The sequence below is a fragment of the Grammomys surdaster genome, unplaced genomic scaffold (genome assembly GCF_004785775.1).
Source record: "Grammomys surdaster isolate TR1022 unplaced genomic scaffold, NIH_TR_1.0 193, whole genome shotgun sequence".
Classification (NCBI taxonomy): domain Eukaryota; kingdom Metazoa; phylum Chordata; class Mammalia; order Rodentia; family Muridae; genus Grammomys; species Grammomys surdaster.
In genome coordinates this window covers 4,629,727-4,655,533 of record NW_021604638.1, presented here as the reverse complement: position 1 = coordinate 4,655,533, position 25,807 = coordinate 4,629,727, and the positions used below count along the sequence as shown (strand labels likewise).

Sequence of the window (25,807 nt, the reverse complement as noted above, 5' to 3'; positions counted from 1 at the left end):
TCAGTCTTGTCGTTGTGAACAGGTGACAAGGATCACTAGTCACTGGGCTAGGAAAAAACATGCTCCTCCAGGAGGGGAAGGCTGAGCTGAGCAGTTTGTCACTGTGGCTAAGCCTCTGCCTCCGTTAGGGCAGCGCTCGTTGTAAAGAATTTGTTACTCATTCTGCGCTCCGATTTTAGGAGTTGGTCCTGAGAAGCCAAAGCCACAGCTAACAGGAAGTCGTTATCAGTATCGGTTGTCCTTTGGGCACACGGATTGCAAGAGAAGATGGCTACAGTACTGCTTCATTTCCTCCACTCGGGAGCGAAGCCAGACTTCAAAGTTCAAAGGCTTCCCTGAGAAAAGCTGAAGTCGCCTTTAAAGTGGAAAGCCTAGGTGATTTAAATGAACAAACCTTCAGGTGGCTCAGAGAAGTAGCTAAGCAACAAGTGAGGCCAGCACCGGGAAGCCCGGCTGCAGCCAGAAGCAGTGACCAGAGAGAGCAAATGGGGTCTGATGACGTCATCTGTCTGAAAAGCCGCTTGTAGCTGCAGGTAGGTGAGTGGGTGTGGCGTGAGAGACCCCGAAGGAGAAGGTCGACCGGTAACAGGATGTGAATGAGGAATGGGAGGGGTGAGGAGGGGCGTGTCAGGAAAAGGGTGACTCTCTTTTTGGTCCTCTGCACGTGAGTTGTTTTCTTTTCCTTTGTGCCATTTAAAATAAAGGCAAAGAAAATTAACTGCTAGAGAGGCCCCGAAGCCACTCTTTAATCCCCAGAAAACTCTTAAATGTTTAAGACTACTGGTCTGGGGCAAAGACCTTCCTAGTTTGGGCTATTCTTGAATAAACCGTGTTTGCAAGCTGGATCAGACTTCTGCCCTAACCGAGGAAGGTAGATGATATAGCTCAGGAAACTCTTCCCCAGCAAACCAAAAGGAAATACTCAATTCTCCTTCCCTCTCCTTCTTCCTTTCTTTCTCTTTCTCCTCCCTCCCCCCCCCTTCTCTCTCTCCTCTCCCCCACCGTTTCTGTCTCCATCTTTGTCCCTGCATTTCTTGTAGGTAGGATAAATTTTGGGTCGAAAGTTTTTGGGTGGGTTAGTGTCCTTACCCCTACACTAGGGTTCCTGCCTGGCTGGCTACAGGAGGTGGCCTTTTCAGTTTCATATCCCCACTGCTTTGAGTCTCAAGGTCACCCCCCTCGACTCCTGGGAGCCTCCCCCTTCCCAGGTCTCTGTCACATCCTCAAGAATCTCCCCACCCCAAGTCCCCTACCAGCTGCAGATTTCCGTTCATTCTCCTGGCCCTCTGGCCCTCTCTCCTGTCTCTCCCAACACCTGATCCTAAACCCACCTCCCATTCCACTCCCCCTCCCCCTTCCCCATCCCTCCACCTGCCTCCTATGACTATTTTATCCCCCGTTCTAAGTGAGATTCGAGCATCCTCTCTTGCGCCTTCCTTCTTGTTTAGCTTCTTTGGGTCTGTAGAATGTAGCGTGGGTATCCTGTACTTTTATGGCTAATATCCACTTATCAGTGAGTACATGCCATGCATGGCCTTTTGGGTCTGGGCTACATGTTTGTGTTTTTAAAGGAATTGGCAAATCCCAAAGGAACCATAGTCCTTGGGACTATTATTTAATATACACATCCTACTTAAAGGCATGCAATCACATATTTGAATATTAAAGGAAAAAAGTCACAGTTAAAAACCAGCCCCTCTCAGAACGGGGTGGGGGGCTTGGGGGGGCGGTCTTCCCTCCGCACTGGTTTTTGGTTGACCTACAGTAAAGACAGTCTTACTGCTTTTTGGCTTTTGGATTAAGTTTTCTGTTTTGTTTTTGCTTTTTTTTTTTTTTTTTGTTCTGTTGTTTGTTGCTATTCTTTGTCTGAGACAGGGTCTTCTGTAACCCAGGCTAGCTTGGAACTCTCCATGTAGCCGAGGATGACTCTGAACATCTGATCCTACTACTTTTCCCTATGTTTCGTTTATAAAGCTGCATACCACAGCAGGTTTTATGAAGTGTTCAGAATGGAACCCCCGGGCTTCTCACCTGCCAGGCAAGCATTCTATCAACAGAGCCTCACCCCTAGCCCCTGGATTATCTTTAAACCAAACCAAACCAAAAACAAAACAAAACTAAGGGTGTGGGTGTTTTAATACAGTTCTTGGTACCTGTGGAGGGCAGAAGAGGGTGTTGGATCCCCTGAAGCTGCCATGTGTGTACCGGGAATCAAACTTGGGTTATTGGGAAGAACAGCCATTTCTCTTAACTATGGACCATCTGTCTAGTCCTTCCTCAAGTGTATTAGATGAAGGTTTAATCTCACAGCCACCTGTGACTCCAGCTCCAGAGAACCCCACACACTCTGTTCTGGACTCACAAAGTACTTGTGCACAGACACCCAGGCACACACCACACACACACACACACACACACACACACACCATTTTTTAAAAAATGGATCTAAAAATATATTTTTTTAAAGTAAAAGGAATTGAGACTCTATTTTACAATTTTTTTTTTTGAAAAAGCCATTAATCCCAGTACTTGGGAGGCAGAGGCAGGCTGATTTCTGAGTTCGAGGCTAGCCTGGTCTACAGAGTGAGTTCCAGGACAGCCAGGGCTACACAGAGAAACCCTGTCTGGAAAAAAACAAAAAGAAAAAAAAAGCTAGAAAGAGCTTTCTGTAGCCTGTTTGGCTCTCAGCTCCCTTCTTAGAGACAAGGTCTCATTATGTAGACCAGGCTGGCTCCAAACTCAGAGCTCCACCTGGCTCTGTCTCCAGAGTGCTGGGACAAAGGTGTGTGCCTCTCTTTTAGAACCTAATTTTGTATCTATTTTGGCAATCCACAAAATCCAATTTACTATTATTTACAAAATGATTTATTGATTCTCCATCCCTAGAAATATAAACTCCTTGCCAAACACATTCACTTTAGTATTTATCCTCTGTACCTAGTATGATGCCTGGTACATGTTAAAGCTATATATGAACTCTCTGCATTAATTATTGAGGGATGGGATATATAGCTCAGTGGCAGAGTGCTTGCTTAGCATGCAAGAGGCCCCAGGTTCAATACCCGGCACCAAAGTTGCACACACATGCACACACACACACTGTGAATTCATTATTAACTCTGGGAATGTAGTCGCAGGCAGGTGACCAGTACTTGATTTTAGTCACTTTGATTTATAGGCAGGTGGTTCTATTTGTTTCCTGTGCAAGGGTTGCCTTTTTGTCGAATGATAACGCCCAAATATTTGTGCTGTGTGCGTTAAGAGCATCAGGCTGACGTGCCAATTGATACCAGATAAAATCATTCATAGTAGACCTTTATTTCTTGTTCTCCTCTTCCTCCTCTTCTTCCTCCTCCTCCTCCTCTTTTTCCTCCTCTTCCTCCTCCTCTTTCTCCTCTTCTTCCTTCTTCTTCTCCCCTCCTCCTCTGCCTCTTCCTTTTCTTCCTTCTTCTTGTTATTTATATATATATCTGTATTTCTGTATATGTGCATGTGCCTAAATAGGTCACCTGGAGCTGGAGTTACAAGCAGTGCTGTGGGTGCTGGGTGCTGGGTGCTGGGAGCTGGGAGTGGAACCTAGCTCCTTTGCAAGAACAGTAAGTACACACTCTTTTCAGCTAAATTGTTTCTCCAGTCTCATTTTTTTTTTTTCTCCTGAGGTAAGGTCTTAATACAAAACGCCCAGGCTGGTCTGGAACTTTTGGCAATCCTCTTGTCTCAGGTCCCCTCAATGGCTGGATTATAAGTGTGAGCCACCACACTCTGCTTGAACCATCCCTTCAAAGCAATGGATGGGCCAAAGTTCCTCCAGCTCCAGTCAAGATAGGGGCTACAGTTGGGGACCACTCAGCTAGCTTTACTCTAGCATGGGCTTCACCCTTGTTTCCAGTAAGTGTCTCTTCAAGGCCCGCTGGCACACAGGAGATGGTTACCATATCAATGGGAGGATCTCTTTGGGATCCAGAGTTTGGTCTAAACTTTTCATCTTGTCCTTAGAAGCTGTCCAGGCATGCCTGCTTATGGATTGTCTGCAATTACCCCTTAAAACAATGCCTATGCCCAAATAAAAAAATAATCAACAATGCCACTGGGCCTGGGCCTGAATAAAAGATTAATCAAGGAGCTCTCTCCTTGTCCTGAGACTTCAAGCCCTGCCCTGACTTGGCCCAGCAATGCCTGGCACATTCCACACCAAAGATGTTTGGATTCAGTGTCTCAAGAAAAATAGCTGTTGGTCACTAAAGCCTGAACCTTAATTGAATTTGTCTTCATGCATTTAGCCTTCTGACTTGCCAGCGTGGGAATGGGGCTGATGTCAGGAGACACACCCCCGAATACCCGATCATTTGACGGGTGAGAGTGGCGTAGTAAAACGTGGAAGCCAGGAGAACATGGAAGTTGGAGATGTCTTGTAGAATTTCTTTTCCATCTTCTTAGCTTTAGACATTCACAAGTGATGTACCATTATCCGTCACCGCAGTATCACCCAGTATCAAGACAGTGACCTAAAGTGAACTATGACACCGTTCTGGAGCAGTTCTGTGGTTTTTGTTTTGGTTTATAAACTCCCTTTTCTTTTTAGGGAACAAGAAGACACGGGAAGGGCGTCCTGGTTTGCTTTCCTGTTCCTGCAATAGACACCTTGACCAGAAGAAGTAACTTGGGGAGGAGAGGACCCTGTTTTCATTTATGTCTTCATAGCTTGTTGGCTAAGCAGGCTGACTGTCCAGTTCAAGCCCCTACTAGCATCCTCTGGCTCTCCTGGAACTACACCAATGGCTCTCCATCCCCAGCCCTGTCCTCTCCTCTCTGGGCCTTCCTGGAACCTCCCTGCTCTCTTACAGATGCTGGTTGCCCAGGTCCCTAACAGCAGCGTTCAGCAAACTGTCATTTCTGAGAACCTAACACACAGCCCCAGGCCTGGTGCCTGGGTCTCCTATTTGTATACCCTTGTTCCCTGCTTTTATAGCTTTGTGGTACTGAACAGGATCTGTCTCTGACTGTCTCTCTCCCTCTCTTCCACTCCTTCCATCTGTCTGTCTGTCCTCTACTCCCAACTTCCTCCAGGGCTTCACTGTATAGCCCTGGCTGGTCTGAAACTTACTACATATACCATACTGGCCTGGAACTCACAGAGATCCTCCTGCCTCTATCTCCTGAATGCTGGGATTAGGACTAGATGTCTTTTACTGCCTGTTTTGTTATCAAAATTGTATTTGAACAGAGCCTCAGCCACTGATATATAGTATTTACCATGACTCACACTGTGGGGCTGTGTGGTCCCTCTGACTGAGATATTCACTGTCTGGACTTATGGATGATGGTGGTAGTGATGGATGAGGAGGAAGAGGGATAGGAAGAGGAGGAAAAGCAGAAGAAATAGAGAGCGGCAGCAGCAGCAGCAGCAGCAGCAAGCAAGCAAGCAAGCAAGCAAAAAACCAACAACTTCCCAGCCCAGTGTAGAGATGAACCCTTTAGGCTGTGAGTCACCAGCCTACATTCTAAGCCCAGATGTGACTCTTATGTCTCTGCCATCCTGGTTATTCACCCATGAGCTCAGACTCGGAGTCTCTCCCAGCTGATTCGGAAAAACACGATCACACCTCGCTAACTGCTTTCAAGTGCTCCCGAGGGTTTCCCTATGCTTGACGTCTTAGGCTATGATCCTAGCAGATCTTTTGTGTTCTTATAAAAAATTAAATACAGAAGCATCTGGGCAGCCACCTTTCCTGTCCTAGGAACAAAGATTCATAGCATCCTGGTTGTCCATGCCAAGCCGAACATGTCGGTTAGTTGAGTCAGAGCAACTCAGGAGGTCTCCCGTGGCAGACTGTGGGGTTGTCTTTGATCTATTCTGGACACTCTGCTGACTCAGTGCTGACAATGGAAGGCCCGCAGATGCAATGCCTGGGAGATCAAATATTTGTATGAGAGACTTAAGATTCCCAGTGGTTCCTGCAGCCTCATGGGAAGGGCCGGGAGGAATTAGAGAATATTTACCAGGAACTGGTGTGGACGCTGACATCTGTTATTGCTGTCTGCAGCGGGGAGATGGCCAGACAGCAGTTCCTGGGAAGTTCTGTGAAGCCATTAGGTAGTCACAAGTTTAATTTGAGCCAGACATACAAGGCTGGCAAGGAGCAGAAGATCCTGGCCTGCAAGAGATGCCTGTGGGCTCGGAGGAAGGTAGAACAGAAAGCAATTTAAATGAGGTAGGCAGCCCACATTTGGAAAATGGACATCCATTGTAAAGACGATTTTTAGTCGGGATATTGCCAGTGTTTCAGGAGCCAAAGGGGAAGTGCAAGAAAGGTCGGGTTGCTGAACCCCTTGGGAATCTTGTTATCATGAGGATTGCTAGGGAATCCAGAAATGTTTCCCAGGAAAAGAGATGACCACAGGGAAGCAAGCTCGCTGACAGGCCTTCTCCATGGAAGGAACTGCCTTGACTTTTTAATTATTGTCATGATGATGATGGTGATGATGATGATGATAATGGTGATGATGATGATGATGATATGGTGCTGGGTTCGGATCTGGGACCTCATGAGTATTTGGCAAGCTCCTGACTTATATCTCCAGTCCTAATCTCACTGCCCCTCTTACAAGGAGGAAAATAAATTTAAGGGATTCACCATCAGATGATCAACCCTACTCACACATTTCTTCCACCCTCTCCTGCCTGACCCAGGTCTACTGTCTCGGAAGAGGCCATCCTTAGATTTTGTGTTTGTTCTCCATAGTGCTGCTTTTCTGGTGATGGCTGACGAATGCTGGGAGCTAGTGCACTGGATTCTCTTTTCGGGGAGAATGGAATCTGTCTCAAGGATTGCCAGTCTCTCTGTCTTTGTGTGGCTGAGGCTGCAGTGTGTAAATCTGGGCCAGCGGGGGAGATGCGGGCAGTCACCAAGACAACGCTGTGGCAGAGAGTTGGTCCGTAGTGCAGGAAGGACACAAAGGGATAAAGAGAGGAAGAGTGAGAAGCAGGGACCTGTGAAGTGGATCTTTTTTTTTTCTTTTTTTTTTGGTTGCTGGGAATTGAATTCAGGACCTCTGGAAGAGCAGTCAGTGGTCTTAACCACTGAGCCATCTCCCCAGCCCCGAAGTGGATCTTTTTAAATCTGTTTCCTTGCTTTGGTTCTTCCTCAGGTGTAGGATATTTCCTGCTACGTTGTATTGTATTTGCAGTGGAGCTCGGTGATTGGGCAGTAGAAGAGGTAGGTGGAGTGAGGAGTTGGGACGAAAAGGAAGGGGAGGGGGGGAAGGAGAGAGGAAGCAACAAGGGGGAAGAACCATGGATCTCTAGCAGTCCCGGGTAGCAGTTTCTATCAAAAGGTTAGATACTGGGTAACAATTCTGACTGGTTGGGCATCTTGTGTATTGAGCATTTCCAATTGTATAAATCCATAGGATAATCTTTAAGCATTAAGGGTCTGCATTCTGCTGGGCGGTGGTGGCACACGCCTTTAATCCCAGCACTTGGGAGGCAGAGGCAGGTAGATTTCTGAGTTTGAGTCCAGCCTGGTCTACAGAGTGAGTTCCAGGACAGCCAGGGCTACACAGAGAAACCCTGTGTCGAAAAACCAGACACTCCCCCCCGCCCCCTGCCAAAAAAAGTCTTCATTCTACCGGGTGCCGCCGGCATGGCGAATATTGTCAGGGGCTCAGCTGAGCTTTGTGCAGAGCCAGCCACCATGCTGGCATCTCGTGGGTGCCAGGGCCGGTGTTTTTAGATAGCCCGAGCCGTGGTCAGAGCCAAAGCAGTGGGGAAATGTCAGCTACCGGGGAACAAGCTGGAGTGAGGGCCGTAACATTCAGGTCTCACTGTATTCCTGAAACTGAGCCTTATGAGTTATATAATTCCTGCATCTGCTCATTTCACTGGGTGTCATCTTGTGCAACCCAGTGGATATTGACTGTCTCAGGGGCTGAAGAGATGGCTCAGTGGTTAGGAGCACTTGCTGCTCTTCCAGAGGACCAGAGTTCAGTTCCTGTAAGCTTAGATCTTTTTCAAAACATACTTTATTTAGAGTTTTTAAATGTTTCAACCTCCCTTCTAATCCGCCGACCAGAGGTGAGGAAAAAGGTTAATAGGAAAGGGGGTTGGGACCTGTTTAGAAGTAGATCCTTGGGACGACTCCAGTCTTCGTTGTCAGGATACCAGCAGTCCAGTTCAATACCAAACACGAATCAGCAGTGACAGCATGATCCAGCGGAAACAGCAAGGCTCTGTGGAATGGACAGGAGTCAGCGGAAGTGGACAGAATCACCATACATACCTCGAGAAGTTCTTGGTGCATTTCTGTCTTCAGACTGAAGACCAGCAAAGCGTTGCATGACACAGGGATGCAGGAGCGTCCTTTCACTGTCTCTGGGTTCCATTTATAGTCTTTCGAAGCACCGCGTGTCCTCTCAAGTGTCTGTTTTCAGCAAAACATCACATGCTCTCTCAAAAGACGGCTTCCAGAAAAGCATCACGTGACACAACTGAGTCGTTAAAGAAACCAGAAATTTCTACTTCATATCCCCCTTTCTGCTTTTTTTTAAAATGTCTTTTTCTCTAATATTAACAATTTACAGATAATAGATATAATTATGAGAACCATGAAATTAGAACTTTACGTCACAGTTTAAATAAACTGCATATAGCCGGGAGGTGGTGGCGCACGCCTTTAATCCCAGCACTTGGGAGGCAGAGGCAGGCAGATTTCTGAGTTCGAGGCCAGCCTGGTCTACAGAGTGAGTTTCAGGACAGCCAGGGCTACACAGAGAAACCCTGTCTCGAAAAAAACAGAAAAAAAAAAAAAGCTGCTTATATACAATATGTAAATAATAGTCAAACAAAACAACCTTACGTTTCTATCAAGATATGTTAATCTATGCCAAAGTAAAATCTTTAAGACTAGTATTTTTATTTGTTATATTTATTCATTTGTTATTATTATTCCCTTTCCCCCTCCTCCCCCCCATTATTAGATAGAGGAGAGAGATGCCTGATTTAAACTTTATTTTGTTTCCTCTCTGATCATAACCAATAACAACCAACCACTCTAGACGATAACAACCATAACACATCAAACGACCAAAAACATCCATCCCATCTTTTGGGAATTGGGAGGTCATGTCTTAAAATTACTTGTCTGGAGACAAAGATATCTTCTGGGTACCCTATGAAAATCAAGATATTGGCCAAATCCCAGGAAAGCTGGCTGTATTTTTTTCTGTCCAGTCCCTGTGCTGTCTGGTCAGTGTCTGTGTTGTCTGTCAAGTCTCTGTGTGATCACCAGTTGGGCTTGACCTTTTGAAGTTGATGTGCGTGCATATTTTGGAGAGATCAGTGGCTGACATAGCCTATGAGAGTGAATCATTTGGGCTATTTGCTTTGTGAAGACATCCATGTCTCAGCTGATAAGAGGTTTTCCCTGGTCAGATCAGATCTAATCCTTATAAATTTTATTGGGAGCCATAGTTTTTTATTCCTTGGAGATATATAAGTATAACCACCTCCCTATCCTAAAACTACTGCATGCATCCTAACATCAATGCATCCTTACAGTATATTGGTTGGCTTAATTCCTCAGGGTGTTTGTTTGTTTGGTTGGTTTTTTTGTTTTTTTGTTTTTTGTTTTTTTTTGAGACAGGGTTTTTCTGTGTAGTCCTGACTGTCCTGGAACTCACTCTGTAGACCAGGCTGGCCTCGAACTCAGAAATGCGCCTGCCTCTGCCTCCCAAGTGCTGAGATTAAAGGCGTGTGTGCCACCACCATCCGGCAGTTTGTTTTTGATAACCCAGAGTCTCTCTGCTGCTGTTGTTCCTTCTTCACCAACATTAAGTAAATTTAGAGTTAACAAGGCATTATTTAGTCTGGCCCTGGGGGATTTTACTCTTCCTTTTTGTTTAATAAGCATCTCTTTAAGATACAACTGGCTCTTTCTACAATTGTTTTTCCTGTGGGATTGTGTGCTATCCCAGTAATACATTTCATATTGTAATATGCAAAGAATTTCTTCATCTTCTTGGATATATATATGTGAGAACATTATGAATCTTAATTTGTGCAGATATCCTCATAAGTTCCAATCATAACAGCCTGTAATTTCAACTCCAGGGGATGTGGTGCCCTCCTGTGGTCTCAGGGTTCCAGCACACATGTACGCATATACACAGAAGGACACACATGACACATTAATTAAAAATGAATTCTTGGATATATCAGAGAATAGGAGAGAATCTCTCAGTATACAAAGGCATGAGAGTAAATGGTGTGCACCACTGGGTATTGCTTCAGGAAGTGGGGTGGCAAGCAGAAGGACAGTGGGTAAAGAAGGGGGGGGCAAGTAGAACATCAGTGAGTAACCAAGAGGCACAGGGGAAGAGTTTGGCCATTTCCTAACACTGGGCCCTTGAGAGAGAGAGTTCTCAACTGCAACCCAGCCCATTCCTTATGCAAAGTGGGGGGATCAGTAGACCACAGAGCTCTGAGGACAAAAATCACCAGATGCATTAGCTGTCTACACTGTTAGAGTGTTCTGGGTAGGAGTATAGTTCAGTCGTAGAGTATGCATTTCCAGGTTCAGTGCTCTAGGGCTTATCCCGAAAATGAAAGAACAGGAGTAGGGTGGGGGGAAGGGGAGGGAAGAAAAGTGTGTGTGTGTGTGTAATGGCCGTAATGTAGGAATATGGAAAGAATGGCTTCAAGATTAACAGATGGTAGTGCAAGCCATTTGACAAAGACTAAAACCCTTCTCCGATTGGGCTCTTTGTAACAAACAGAGTAAGTCTGCTCTGTCTAACCGTGGGGGAAGGTAGCTGCTGTAAAAATGATCTTCTGAAGGTCATGTGACTCAGGCTCCAGTGCTTTTGAGTGTCTGCCTCTCCCGCAGCACTTCCCCTTTCTTCATAAGCCATTTCTGTTTCTGTCACTAACCGCACGCCTCTAGTGTAGCTCTCTCCCCTGCAACATGAGAACCTGGATATTTGTGCCTGTGTCCCCCAGACTCTGGTCTGTAGTGGAGCAGAGGAAGGAAGAATGAGAAAGAAGAAAAGGAATTGACCGAAACTTAGGGTTTTCTAGAGGTCAGAGTGGGCCTCACTGGGCTGTGTTCAAGGCCTGGGGCTGATGTCTATCAGATGTTGGGGGGAAGCTGCCTCACCTCCATTCCCAGCTCTAGACTTCTCTGGTTGTCTCCATGTCTGGCCCCTTTTCCCACCTTAACCTCTGTATCCATGGATCTCTGACTCTGTTTCCCCTGGAGCTGTGGAGGCATTCACTGGGAGCCTGTGATTATGCCAGGCCCACTTGGGGTGTTATGATCCTATCAGAAACTAGGTGACTTATAAAGAATCAAAACAAATAGCCGGGTGGTGGTGGCGCACGCCTTTAATCCCAGCATTTGGGAGGCAAAGGCTGGTTTCTGAGTTCATGAGTTCGAGGCTAGCCTGGTCTACAGAGTGAGTTCCAGGACAGCCAGGGCTACACAGAGAAACCCTGTCTCGAAAAACCAACCAACCAACCAACCAAACAAACAAACAAACAAAAAAAGAATCAAAATAAATTTATTGGGCTCATAGATCTGGGACTGGGAGGTTCAAAGACATAGAATGACACCCAGTGAGGTGAGGGTCTCCCTGCTTTCTCATGCCATGGTGGAAGAAGAGAGGGCCAGTAGGGATTCGAGATAGCAAAAAAAAAAAAAAAAGCAAGATGCTGCTCACTTAAAAAAATTTAGGCTGAATGTGAGTGGCCCACACCTTTAAACCTAGTGCTAGGGAGGCTGTGGCAGGTGGGTCTCTGAGTTTCGGGCTAGCCTGGTCTACATTGTGAGTATGAAGTTAAACAAGGGTATATAGTGAGACCCTTAATAATACACACACACACACAGACACACACACACACACCCCTCCCAAGTGCCGGGATTATGGCAAGCGGCAGCTCACTCAATTTGTTTCTGACCTTCTGATAGGATGGTTGTGACAATACGACAATGTGGTGATTCCTAACTTAGCAGAGAGATCAACAAGCAGGAGTGCACACAGAGATGGGCCTCTGTTAGGAACAGAAGATGGACACCAGATAATGAGTTTCTAGTTAAAACTAGTCCATGTCAGGACTCTGGGCTGGAGCCAGCCTTACTGCAGAGCTTCATGTATCCTAGAGCAAAGCTGGACGTGCTGACCAGGAAACAGCTGGGCTCTGCCCTGGGCTGCAGGATTGACCTGTGTGAGCTTCTCATTCATGATCAAGGTCAGCTTTCTAGAGTGGACTCCTGCACTGTCCAAATGGCAACACAGACTGGGTGGGGCTCAGGAGGCTGGATGCTGATTTCAGAATGCTCACCCGTTCGTAGAAGGTTGTTTTCCTTTTCTTCTTTTAAATGTTTATAGGAGTGTGTCTCTGTGTGGGTGTATTTGCACATGTGCTTTGTCCTTGAAGTATGGAAGCGTTAATGGAGGTAGTTGCAGGCGGTTATGAACGACCTGATGTCGGTGTTGGGACATAACCTAGGATCCTCTGAGAGAGCAACAAATGCTTTTAACCACTGGGGAGTTTCCCAGCCCCATCCTGGAATCAGATGGCACCTGTCATCTCTGGTTTATCTGGTTATTTCAGGTTATTTCAAAGAATGAGGTGAAGGAGACAGTTCAACTCCTTGCTAACAGAGTTTTCCTAGCTTCTCTCTGGATACATCTGAACAGGAGACAAATATATAATTAAAACTGATTTACAATATTTATATTTTGATAGTAGTATTATTATTATTTTGTTTTGTGATGAGAGAGAGAGAGAGACAGAGAGAGAGAGAGAGAGAGAGAGAGAGAGAGAGAGAGAGAGAGAGAGAGAGACTCTTTCTACACAGGCCTAGCTGCTAACTGACTTCAGAGTCATGGTCAACAGTGCTGAGCAAGTGTAAGCCAAACAAACCCTTTCCCCCAAGTTGCTTGAGTCACGGTGTTTCATCATAGGAGTAGTAATCCTGACTAAGGCAGGCTGGGGTTACCAATTATCTGTTTTTAAAATCTTTTTTTTTTTTTAATGCTGTAACACCCTATCTTAAAATACCAGCAATAAATTCCTGTATTATTCTATTTGGTGTGACAACCTTAGGCTCATACATTCTATAGCAGGGATCTGGATTCTTTTCCATTGCGGGTATATGTCACATGTGGTTTACCCGTCCATCTAATGATGGATAAGTAGTCTAGTCCTCCATGTTTGGAATCTTACACATGGTGTTACAGTAAACATCGGAGTACAAAAGACTGCGGTTTTTGTTTGGTTTTCGGTTTTTCGAGACAAGGCTTCTCTGTCTAGTCCTGGCTGTCTTGGAACTCTCTTTGTACAGGCTGGCCTCAAACTCAGAGATCCACCTGCCTCTGCCTCCCAAGTGCTGGGATTAAAGGCGTGTCCCACCACTCCCAGCTATAAGTATCTGTTTGAGTCTCAGCTTTCCATTCGTTTGGGCATATAACTAGCAAAATTAATAGATCATAAGGTCCTGCTATTATTAACCATTAGTTCATCAACCATTTCAGTGTATGCTAAAAAAAAAAATCACTCAGGGGAACATGTTGCATTTGTACACTGTATCTGAAGGAAGGAAGGGTTTCATCTGAGTGTGAATTTAAGGGGTGTACAAGATAAGGAAGTTATGCAGCCATGGTGATGGCAAAGCCTGGATCACTGGAGAAAGGCTGAACTCACAGTTTGCAGAATTTGAGTTGCCCACAACCTACAGCAGGAACAAGAAAGAGCAAGACTATCGGGTCACAAGGAGGAGGTACATCAAAAGGTGAAGCCACTGTCTATGTTGTCCATTTCAGGGATCTTAGTGTGTGGTGAAGCCACTGTCTGTGTTGTTTGTTTCAGGGGTCTTAGTGTGTGGTGAAGTGGTGCTTGCAATAATAATCTTTGTGTTGCCGTGTTTGAGTCTGGAAATTCAGGTCAAACAAGTGTGTGCTTCCTATGGGTTTTACGTTGTTTGTTTATTGAGACAGAATCTCATGTGGTCCAGGACGGCTTCATATTCTCTGTAAGAGTGCTAGAGAGGTGTCTCAGCAGGTAAGAGCATCTGCTGCTCTTGCTGAGGACTTGAGTTTGGGTCCCAGAACCCATGATGGGTGGCTCACAGCCACTTGTAATTCTAGCTCTGGTGGATCCAATGTCTCTAGCCTTAGGGCATATCTATAGTCATCTCTGTCTCTCTCTCTCTCTCTCTCTCTCTCTCTCTCTCTCTCTCTCACACACACACACACACACACACACACACACTTACAAAAGCAACAACGACAACAACAAAACTGTATAGCGGAAGCAGGCCTTGAACTCCTAATTCTGCTGTTCTTACCTCCCTGAGTGCTGCCATTATGGGTATGTGCTACCATACCCAACTAATATGACATTGCTGTTGGGTTGTTGTTGTTTAGATAAAGTTTTATGTAGCCCAGGATGATCCACATATGTATCCAGGGATAAAGTTTATATGTATCCAGAGATAATGCCCTTAAACTTCTGATCCTCTGCTTCCACCTCCTAAGTGCTGGGATTTTAGGCATGGACTACCATGCCTGCTTTATGTGGTGCCAGGAATGGATCCCAGGTCTCGAGCATGCTAGACAAGTGCTCTCTGAACTGAATCCCAGCCTCTAGCACGGGCTTCTTCATAGTCCAAGTCTGTTTCTGTTCTATGCCTCCTTTTCCCCTTTGTGCTCCAGAACACCGGTTAGGTTACTCGTGGGTCCTCAGCGGCGAAGTCCTTACTCCACACTTTGTGCTGTGAGGAGCTTGCAGACACAATTGCTGTGTTTCTCAGTGTAATGTTATGCTAACCAGAGCAATCATGGGTTACGTTTGCTTTTATCTCCTCCACCCTTGTCACACAACAGAGAAGCAAAGGTAAGCTGTTGAGGTTTTTATTGTTTTCGTAGAGTTTTGTTCCCATAATCCTTGAAAATCTTTTAACTGAATCTAGTATTTAGTTTTCTGTGTTTGGTGTTTTCCCCGCAGTTTGTGTGAGCCACATGAATGGAGCGCCAGAGGAAGCCAGAAAGGGAGCATCAAATCCCCTGTGAGCTGCCATGCGGGTGCTGGGAACGGAGCCTGGGTCCTCTGGAAGAACAGTCAGTGTTCTTAACCAGTGATTGAAAATTTGTTAAGGATCTCACTATGTAGCTCTGGGTGTCCTGGAACTCACTATGTAGACCAGGCTAGCCTCTAACTCACAGAGTTAGAGTTAGAGTGCCTCTGCCTCTGAGTGCTGGGATTACAGGTGTGAACCAATTTGCCTGGCCAGTATTTGAAGATCTTTAAGGAAAGGATCAAACTTTGTGTTCTCTCTCTCTCTCTCTCTCTCTCTCTCTCTCTCTCTCTCTCTCTCATCATCTGTCTGTCTTTCTTTCTATTCAACTGTGGTATTGTTTTCTTTCTTTCTTTCTGAGAAAGAATTCTAAGGTAGTATAATAAGAATGAAAATGTTTCTATGTTTTAGTTAACAAAGTAGAATTTATTCACAATTAATGTAATTTTAAAAATTATGAGCCGGGCAGTGGTGGCACACGCCTTTAATCCCAGCACTTGGGAGGCAGAGGCAGGTGGATTTCTGAGTTCGAGAGTTTGAGGCTAGCCTGGTCTACAGAGTGAGTTCCAGGACAGCAAGGGCTACACAGAGAAACGCTGTCTCGAAAAAACCAAACCAAAAAAAAAAAAAAAGATATTAAAAAAAATTATGGTGGACATAGTGGGTCATGACTGAAATATCCTCTGCTCTGGAGAGGGTATGAATGCCACAGTCCCAAGAGGGTCAGGGAGGGTGTTTTGAAGAAGAAGGCATGGCTCTTCCTCCTGTTGGTTCCTGCTCTTGGTTTTGCTGTTGTCAATGGGCAAGAGAAAAGAGACAAGAAGTTGGAGGTATCCTGAGGAGACGAAGATTGGGCTTGCTCTAAGGAACTCAATGCCCCTAGTTATGAGGAAGTAGTTTAAAGAGGTCTATGACCCTTTTTCCCCTCTAACCTTCTTTTGCTCCTACTTGATGTTGGGTTGTAAGAAGGGATAAAGAATGGAAGGGAGGTAGCGATAAAAGAACCCAAATAAAATAGCTAAAAAAAAAATAGTACCAATACTCCATGACCAACGAAATTTTTAAGAGAATTGAATTGAGCTCAGAGTTTCAGAGAGATTAGCATATAGAGGGAGAGCAAAGGCAGCATCGTGGGATAGCTGAGAGCCCAGAGAACACGCTAAGAATGTAGTCAGTCCTTCAGAACCTCAAACCCTCCCCCAGTGACACACCTCCTTCAATAAGGCCACACCTCCTCAACCTCCCCAAACAGTTCCACAAACTATAGACCAAGCATTCAAACATGAGCCTGTGGGGGCCATTCTTTTCTTTTTTCTTTTTTCTTTTTTCTTTCTTTCTTTCTTTCTTTTTTTTTTTTTGGTTTTTCGAGACAGGGTTTCTCTATGGAGCCCTGGCTGTCCTGGAACTCACTCTGTAGACCAGGCTGGCCTCGAACTCAGAAATCCGCCTGCCTCTGCCTCCCAAGTGCTGGGATTAAAGGCGTGTGCCACCACCACCTGGCAAGGGGCCATTCTTATTCAAACCCTGCTTTCTCCTCCTCATCTGATTTCTGGGAGAAAAGTCAGATTGAGTTGATTTAGAGAAGACACTGCATTCTAAACCAGGGCAAGAAATATACATATATGATATTTATATTATATATAATCAAAGATATTTCTGTGTCTATATGACCCCACACATACCTAGCACAGAAGATCCGTGCTCCATGGACCCTATCTGCTTCCCGGTTCAAGGGATTAATTTAAGGTTTTCACCTCAAGGTTTTTCCTTCTTCCTGGTCACGACTGAGCTCTGAGTGGTTTTCTCTGTGAGGGATTCACAGGCTCTGAGTGGCCCGATGAGCCTGATGAGCATCCCAACTCACAACTTCCTGTGTGGGATCTGACTTCCCCAGAAGGCCCCCACGGACCTCCTTTTCTTCCTGCTGACTCAGGGAGGTGTTATGCTTCGCCCTCCACCACCAGCGTCCCAGGAGAGGAAAGCTGGACTCAGCAAAGCCGAGTCCTGAGGCTCTGCGGGGTGAGATGCTTGTTTGTGGACCAGCTGGGGATGTTCGCAGCGGTTCCCTTGTGAGTGTCATTGGAGTCCCCTGCTTTCTGTGGTAACAGGGTCAGGTGGGGACATACCTAAGGCTTCCGAGCTCTCTGAGGGCCCGAGTCCCCAGTACCAGGAGTGCCTTACACGGAGTCCCACTGAGCCGCAAGCCTGCAGGGAGACTGTTGTTCTTCCAAACCTTCCTAAGAAAGCTTCTGGGATCCCAACTTTAATATGCGTCTATTATAATTAATTGGGGTTCAATTTGCATATAATAAATTGCAAAGGCCACAATAAGTTTTATGAGTTTCAACAAAAGTCTAAATTTGTATAATCACTGTCCCATTGCCGAAGAACGTTTCAGCAGAACGTTTGGAATTAGGCAAAAAGCTCACTTTGATGTCTGGCTTCTTTCAATATTTTTGAGACTTATCTCTTTCTTTTAAAATTTTTTCCTTAAAATTTCTTTCAAGGCAGGTTTTTTGTTTTTTTTCTTTCTTTCTTTCTTTTTTATCTAGCCCTAAGTTGTCCTGGAACTCTCTCTGTAGACCAGGCTGGCCTCAAACTCAGAGATGCCCCTGCCCCCTGCCCCCTGCCCCCTGCCCCCTGCCCCCGGCCCCCGCCCCCCCCCCCCCTGGGATTAAAGGCATGTGCCACCAGGCCTAGCCTGATTTCTTTCTTAAGGAGGAGAATCAGATCCCTTGGGACTGGAGTTGCAGGCCATTGTGAGCTGCCGTGTAGATTTTGGGAACAGAAAGAATTTAGATCACCCAGCAGAGCCCTGTGTTCTTAACTACTGAGCCATTTCTCCAGCATGATCTTTGTTTTGTTTTTGTGAAACAGGGTGGACAACAGACAAGTAAAGTCTCAAGTTCCTCATCCTCCTGCCTCCACTTTTTCAGTACTTTGATGCCAGGGGTCCACCCCACACTGTATACTCTCCACAAGGCTGTTGGATATCTTACTGTAAACAGGCAAGTGCTCTGAGCCTTAGTGTTTTCCTGGTCACCAGACTGTGAGGTCACGTGTTTCATGCCAGCCCTTCCCATCATTTCCCACCGGCTCCTGCTCTGGTGGCAGAGGCCAGCTGGTTCTCTGGGCCCCACACACTCCTGACACACACTTTGTTTTGTACTGTGTTGTTCCAACTGTCCACAACCCGTTTTCTCACTTCTTCCAGTCCTGACTGAGAGGCTGCAACTTTACACAAATCTTTCTGGACCCTTAGGATTGAAAAAGCAGATTCCCCCCCCCCCCTCTTCCCCTCACCTTGTCCCATTTGCTCATACTGTATTTTCTCTGTAATAGCTCAGCCTCTGCTTGCGTCTTTAAATGCTTTATGGAGATGTACACCATACCACCCCATGCCCACACAGCAAACCATTCTGTTTCCAGTTTACTCACAGTTGCATAAACCAGACCACAGTCAATCTTAGATCGTTGTATCACCTTAAAGAGAAACCCCAAACCCGTCAGACATTACGTCTTTCTCCTTGTCTCCCAGCCTTCAGTGTGCAATTACCTAATTTCTTCTTCTGTACATCGGTCAATTTAGGACATTCTATGTAAATGTCATAATCCAGGAACTGGGTCTTTGGCCTGACTATGTTCAATTGAGGTAGTGTTTTTAAGCTTTAACCTTGTTTTGGTGTGTACTGATTATTCATCCCATTGATTGATTGGCTTGTTCAGACAGACTGTTGTGTAGTCTGGGCTGGCCTCAAACTCTCTATGCAACCAAGAATGACCTTTGTCCTAGTCAGGTTATTTTCTTTGTCAACTTGACATGAGCTAGAGTCATCCAGGAAGAAGAAACTTTAATTGAAGGATTACCTCTGTCAGCTTGACTGGTAGACAAACCTGTGGGGCATTTCCTTGATTAGTGATTGATGTGTGATGGTCCAGCCCACTGTGGGCGGTGCCACCCTTAGGAAACCTAGGTAGGCACTCCTGCCTATAAGAAAGCAGACTGCAAACACTCTTTACTTACTCCCAGTCCCATCATCCACCGCTCCTCCCTCCATTCATTGGCCAATTCTAGAATTCTACATAAATGTAACAACACAGTATCTGGGCCTCTGGCTTGGCTTTGCCCAGCTGATGCAGTGTTCTCAGATTTTAACCTTGTTATCTCTTGTGAGCACAGACAGCTTTTCATTCTCCCTCACCGTGCATCTGCCACGGGCACTGGGTGGTTTCTGTCTCCTGACAGTTCTCAGTAATGATGCTGTCCCACGGACCCACAAACCCTTCTATGCTTTCGTTTCTTGTGAGGATTTAGATATGAGTGGATTTCCTAGGAGGTATGGTTTATTGGTTTGCTCTTTTTCTGTTGTTATGAAATACTGTCTTAGGGTTTTATTGCTGTGAAGAGACACCATGACCAAGGTAATTCTTACAAAGGAAAACATTTAATTTGGGGATTACAGTTTCAGAGGTTCAGTCCATTATCGTCACGGCAGGAAGCATGGCAGCGTGCAGGCAGGCATGGTGCTGGAGAAGGAGCGGAGAGTTCTACATCTTGATACAAAGGCAGCAGAAGGAGACTGTAGCTTGAGCACAGGAGACCTCAAAGTCCACCCTCTCAGTGACACACTTCCTCTAATGAGACCACACCCACTCCAACAAGGCCACGCCTCCCAACAGTGCCACTCCCTATGGGCCAAGCATTTAAACATAGTAGTTTATAGGGGCCGTACCTATTCAAACACCACAAATACCCAAGTCAGGCTACTGCTATGAAAAAGTTTGTTTGGCTCACAGTTTTGAAATTTCAAGAGCGTGGAACCAACACTGGATTGGCTCCAGTAGGGTTGTTTTGTGGTGCAAGCACAGAATGAGGAAGAGGTCCTACTGCCCGTTGGAAGCCACAGAGAGGCTGGTGTCTCACAGCCCTTTCTGAGGGGCACACACCGATGGGCTCCATTAGGATTCGCCTTGTTTTTTTGACACTGGATTTTTTTTAAGTGGTGATTTTATTTGCATTTCAAATGTTATCCCCTTTCCTGGTTTCCCTTCCGTAATCCCCCTATCCCATCCTCCCTCCCCTTGCTTCTATGAGGGTACTCCCCTACCCACCTACCCACTCCCACCTCACCACCCTGGCATTCCCTTACACTGGGGCATCGAGCCTTCACACGACCAAGGACCTCTCCTCCCATTGATGCCCGACAAGGCCATCCTCTGCTACATATGCAGCTGGAGCCATGGGACCCTCCATGTGAACTCTCTGGTTGTTAGTTTAGTCCCTGGGAGCTCTGGGGGGTCTGGTTGGTTGATATTGTTCTTCCTATGGGGTTGCAAACCCCTTCAGCTCCTTCAGTCCTTCCCCTAACTCCCTATTTGGGATCCCCGTGCTCAGTCTGATGGTTGGCTGCAAACATCCCCATCTGTATTGGCCAGGCTCTGGCAGAGCCTCTCAGGGGTTAGCTGTATCAGGCTCCTGTTGGCGTCAGCAATAGTGTTTGGGTTTGGTGCCTGCAGGTGGGATGGATCCCTAGACGGGGCAGTCTTTACAGCCTCGCTTCTGACAGGTTATTTCTCTGCTGCTGATGAAACGAACCATTTCAAGACAGATTAGATTATACTAAAGGCAGGTTTATTGGGAAGCTGCTCTCTGGTGGGCTAGTTCACTGGTCCCAAGGACGGAGGCCATGGAAGTCACCGTGGGGGATCGGGGTTGGGGAATGGGATAGGGAGAGAGAGAGAGAGAGAGAGAGAGAGAGAAAGAGAGAGAAAGAGAGAGAGAGAGAGAGAGAGAGAGAGCGGGCATGCACCACAGAGAGAGAAGAAGAGCAGAAGGGGTAGTGGGAAGAAAGGGGGGGTGGAGAAATGTTTGGATTATATAGGGAGGAGCCCCTGGGGAAGGGCACCCCAGCCCCTGGGCTGGGAAGTTCAAGCTTGGGGGCAGGGTATGCCAGGTAGGGACTGAGGGATGCTGGGAGAACCTGGAGGCCGGGTCTGCTTTAGTATGTAATATATGTACCTTAGTCCCTTGTCCCGGGGTCCAAAACCAAACGGCTTCCTTCGGCTACTATCTGAGGACCAGACTTCTAGTACAGGATGTCACAATGGCTGATGACTTCAAATATAGACAGAGATATCTCATCTACAGTTTATTTAGATAGTTTTCTGTCAGGAGCCGCGTTCGCCATTGCAACATGGCGCCGGTTTCCTGCTTCCTGGTTCTTCTTGCGAGCCTTGCTTGATTGTGCGCCTGCGCAAGGCGCGAAAACCAGTATGCTAATTTGGCGATATCATAAGAGCCAATGAGTGTGTGGCACGTCTCCTAAGGCTCTATATAAGCCACAGGTTTTTGGGGCTTGGGGTCCCTCGCCTCACTGCCATCTAAAAGAGCTGTAACAATAAACTGCTGTCAGAAGAATCCTGAGTGTGGCGTTCTCCTTATCGGCGAGGCTGCGTGCCGCAGTTTTCCTGTTTCTAACGTTTAGCTTTTCTGAACAATAATACGTGACATAGATCGACAGCTGTGTGTGTGTGATCTTGTTTTATACAGATCTATTTACCCATAAGTGTCTGTTCACAGCTTTTACACAGATGTGATTGTCAGCACATACATGCTGTGGTGACTCTCTTGGTTGTGGAGTGATACACTCCGGCTGCCTTTCAAGCTGACTTCTTGCGTTGACTCATTCTTTATAAGGCTCTGTGCTATTCCACAGAAAGGACATCCATAATTTAATTCAACTACTCTCCTGTTGTGCGGCATTCAGGGGGCTTCCAGATTTGAACCATAAAATAAAAATAAGATCCATGCAGATGGATGAAGGCAGTTCCTTCTGGTTGGTGAAGAGAGCTGAGCAGGGGTAGAAGGTGGGGTTAGAAACCAGCAAGAGTCCTCTGCAGAGCCTTGGGTTACCGCTGCATCTGCTTGGTCCCGGGAGGCTCCAGATGGTTCCACGGAGGGGCCAAGACAGCCTGGGTGGCCTGAGAAGGTTTGGTGGGCTTCAGGAAGTACCAGTTAGCCAGTGTGGAAAGCTTCCCCACACTCTGGCCACCAGTATAGTCATTCTGGTCAGAGTTGTCAAACACTGGCCCTGCTTCAGGGTGTCCACCCATTTCTACCCCTGGAATTCATGGCTGTGAACACTTTCAGTTTTAAAGAGCCTCTTACAGACTTTTCTTGGAATTTTTTTTTTTTATGGAGAATAAAAGCAATAGATGATATTTGTGAGGTAATTCTCTGTGCTAGGGTTTTTGCACCTGACGCCTGCGGTCCTTAAGGAACATTCTTCATACACATTTTACAGCCTGAGAAATAGACTCAGATACTCAATCATGATCCAGGTTCACACAGCAGATCGGGGGTTCAAAGCCAGTTCCCTTAGCCCAGCATCCCCTCCCTCCTGGGTTCCTTTCAATTTTAATGAAAGTGTAGATGCTGCTGGAACCCACAGGCCACACCCCCAGGGCCCAGTACAGGTGTACATACATTGACACAAAGACACTTGGAAGTAGTTGGAGACAAGAAGCTGCCATGGAAACCAATCATGGCAAAAAGACTCAACACCAAAGTGAATGTGAAGTTCAAGACCACTGTAGTCAAGAGTTAGGAGACAGGATTGGGTGGCACACACCTTTAACCTCAGTACTCAGGAGGCAAAGGTAGGAAAACTTCTGTGAGTTCAAGACCAGTCTGGGCTCTACTGAGAGTTCGGGTTAGCAAGAGATACATAGAGAGAACTTGTCTTAAGTAAATAAATACATAAAAATTTAAAAAAGAATTCATGATACAGGGCTGGGGAGCCCGCTCAGATTGCTCACTTACTGCGTATGCAAATGGACTTGAGTTTTGAACCTCTGCACCCATGTGAAATAGCCAGATGTGGTAGTGTGAACCTAAACCCTGGCACTAGGGTAGGAGACAGAGACAGGCTCACTGGGGCTTGCTGGTCACAAGCCTAGCAGACAAACGCACGTGCTTTAGGTTCAGGAGAGGCCCAGTCCAGATCAAGAAAAAAAACACCTGACATCTTTCTCTGACCTCCATCTGTACAGAAGCACTGCAACCTCCACCCCCACCTCCCCGACATGCACACCAGTCCCCCAGAAGAACACACAGGAGGAAGGACACTTATGACCATCCGCTGTACCACTGAGCCCTTTCCTGGGCCGTGAGCTCTCCATCAGTAAAAATGGGATCCATGATACTGTTAGTCACCCGCTCAGCCAGGCTGGCTGCCAGCGAGCTCTCAGGATCCTCCTCTCTTTGTCTCCCAAGTGCTGGGATTACAAAAGAAGGTCACTGGCCTGGCTTTTTATGTAGGTCGTCTTAGTGACCAGTAGCTGATGGCTGCAGCCTCTTACTCCTTTGGAAAACACTGAGAAAACTATATAATCTTTGTTTGGTTGTTTGTTTCTTCCTTCTTTCCTTCCTTCCTTTCTTTTTTCTTTCTTCTGGTGTTCAGAAATATATTTATTTAGTTTAGGTTTTTTAGTCTTAGTTTTAGTTCTTTTTTTTTTTAATGTGTATGACTGTTTTGTCTTCATGTATGTCTATGTGCCAGATATGTTCCTTACGTCCCAGAGGTCAGGAGAGGACATGGGAGCCCCTGGGACTGGAATTACAGATGGTTGTGAGTTGCTATGTGGGCAGTAGGAGTGGAACATCTTGTCTCCCAGAAGAGCAGCCAGTGCTCTTAACTGCTGAACTAGCTGCATCACGGCCAGGCCCAGCGTTTTTTATTTTTATCAATGAGTTATACTACAAGTCATTACGTTCATTTATTCATTTGTGTGTGTGTGTGTGTATACACGTGTGTGTTTGCATGGTATGTAGGATATGTGTGTGCATGATATGTGGTGTGTTTCTCTGTGTGTGTACACGTGTGTGTGTATATTTGTGGTATGTAAGATGTATGTGCATGATGTGTGGTGTGTATTTATATGTGTATGTGTGTATATGTGTCTATGTATCTGTGTGTATGCTTGCAATGGTCTAAGTGTAGAACTTAGAGAGCAAGTTGGTTGGTTCTCTCTCTTTTTTTTAACTTTTTTTTCTTTCTTTTCTTTTTTTTTTTTTTTTTAGCTCTCTTCTTCTGCTGCTGGGAATTGAACTCAAGTCCTCCAGTTTAGCAGCAAGTGCTTTCGCTTGCTAAGCCATCGCACCGGCCTTAGCATTCTTATAAGAATAATATTCACTGACTAGCTTCTGTACTAGCCACGACCCTTGCTTGAAAAACTGCAGAAGGCCAGTTCAAACCAGCTTATGTAAAACTCATAAGACAAACAGTAAGAGATGGGATTTGTAGGCACACTTATCTCAAAAGCCTAGGACCTGGGGTCTGATTCAAAGACTTGTCACCCTCGTGGGAACATCATATCATGGCTCATAAATATGTGCACTTATGTGTCAGTCAGAAATGAAATAAAAACACCAACAGAGAGTCCCGTGTTTCCCCGACCTTGTGCTTTTCAGTTTCCCTTGCTTCTCCCTTACCTCTGCCAGTACCTGATCCAAATCAGGCCAGCTACTGATCTTAGGGGAACTGACATCTTTCCTGAATGTCTCTAGTAGAGTCCCGGGGAAGAGACTCTTACTGGCCAGGCTGGGGACCTGTGCATCATCTTAGTTCAAAGGTCGAAGGAGGGTCAGCCCCGACAGGATCACCTACCTTTCTCTTAAGGAATGAGCAGGATCACCTAGGCATGGGTGTTCTGGGATACCAAATTCTTTGGTGAGGTCAGGTGCTGCCCTGTGAAGGAGAGAAGGTAGAACAACCTCCCTGTAGCACTGTCTCCTCTCTCTCCTCAGGACAGATAAGATGTCTGCAGATGTAAGTGAGATCCACAGATGGGGTAACAACAGTGTGTTCTACACTTGAGTTGTACTCAGTGCTAGGTCACTAGCCTAGTGTGTGTGAGACCTGGGTCTATCCCCAGCAACACATAAGAAAAAAGTCACTAGTCAGCTTTCTGTTACTATAGCAAATACTGGAAAACAATGGCTTTATAAAGCAGAAAGGTTTGCTTTGGGTCGGTTTCAGAGATTCCAGTCTGTGGTTGGCTGGCTCTGTTGCCAGCTTTGAATATGCCCCTAGTAACTTAAAGACCTCTTACCATGACCACCTCTTTAAAAGTCCCATCACCTTCCAGACTTCAGCAAACTAATCCACCATCAAACAGACCATTGGGGGGTCATCTAGCCCCCAAATTTAGGAAGTAGTTTCCGTGAGGATGGAGACTGGGCAAGCCAACGGCTCCTACACTGTTGATGCTCTGAGCCCTGAGGGGTGTACGTAGTCTTACTGTAGACTTCAGCAATAGCTGAAAGTCGTTGAGGTCGTTTACATTTCCTTCAAAATAATTCTAGAAAAGGGTTCATGAAAATGGGTAACAATGGGGGGGGGCGGTAGAGGGCTGGAGAGATGGCTCAGCGGTTAAGAGCACTGATTCCTCTTCCAGAGGTCCTGAGTTCAATTCCTAGCAACCATATGGTGGCTCACAACCATCTGTAATGGGATCTGAAGTCCTCTTCTGGTATGTCTTAAGACAGTGGCAGTATACTCACATACATAAAATAAATAAACCTTAAAAAAAATAGAATGTGCCCACCCCTCATATTACTATTTATAGTATTATAATATATTATTATATTATTGTCATAAATATTAATATCATAATTATTATTACTTAAAGGCTACATAATAATAAATTCAATGAGCTTTCATAACTACACT

At 45.9% G+C, this 25,807-nt stretch overlaps 1 long non-coding RNA gene across 1 annotated transcript; it reads left to right on the top strand.

The window, feature by feature from the left end:
• The first annotated feature begins 259 nt into the window (after positions 1-259).
• Positions 260-8,661, top strand: LOC114623035. Its single transcript, XR_003711708.1, has 3 exons — positions 260-533; positions 7,150-7,217; positions 8,157-8,661. It is a non-coding gene; the product is annotated as an uncharacterized LOC114623035 (long non-coding RNA).
• The last annotated feature ends 17,146 nt before the right edge of the window (positions 8,662-25,807 follow it).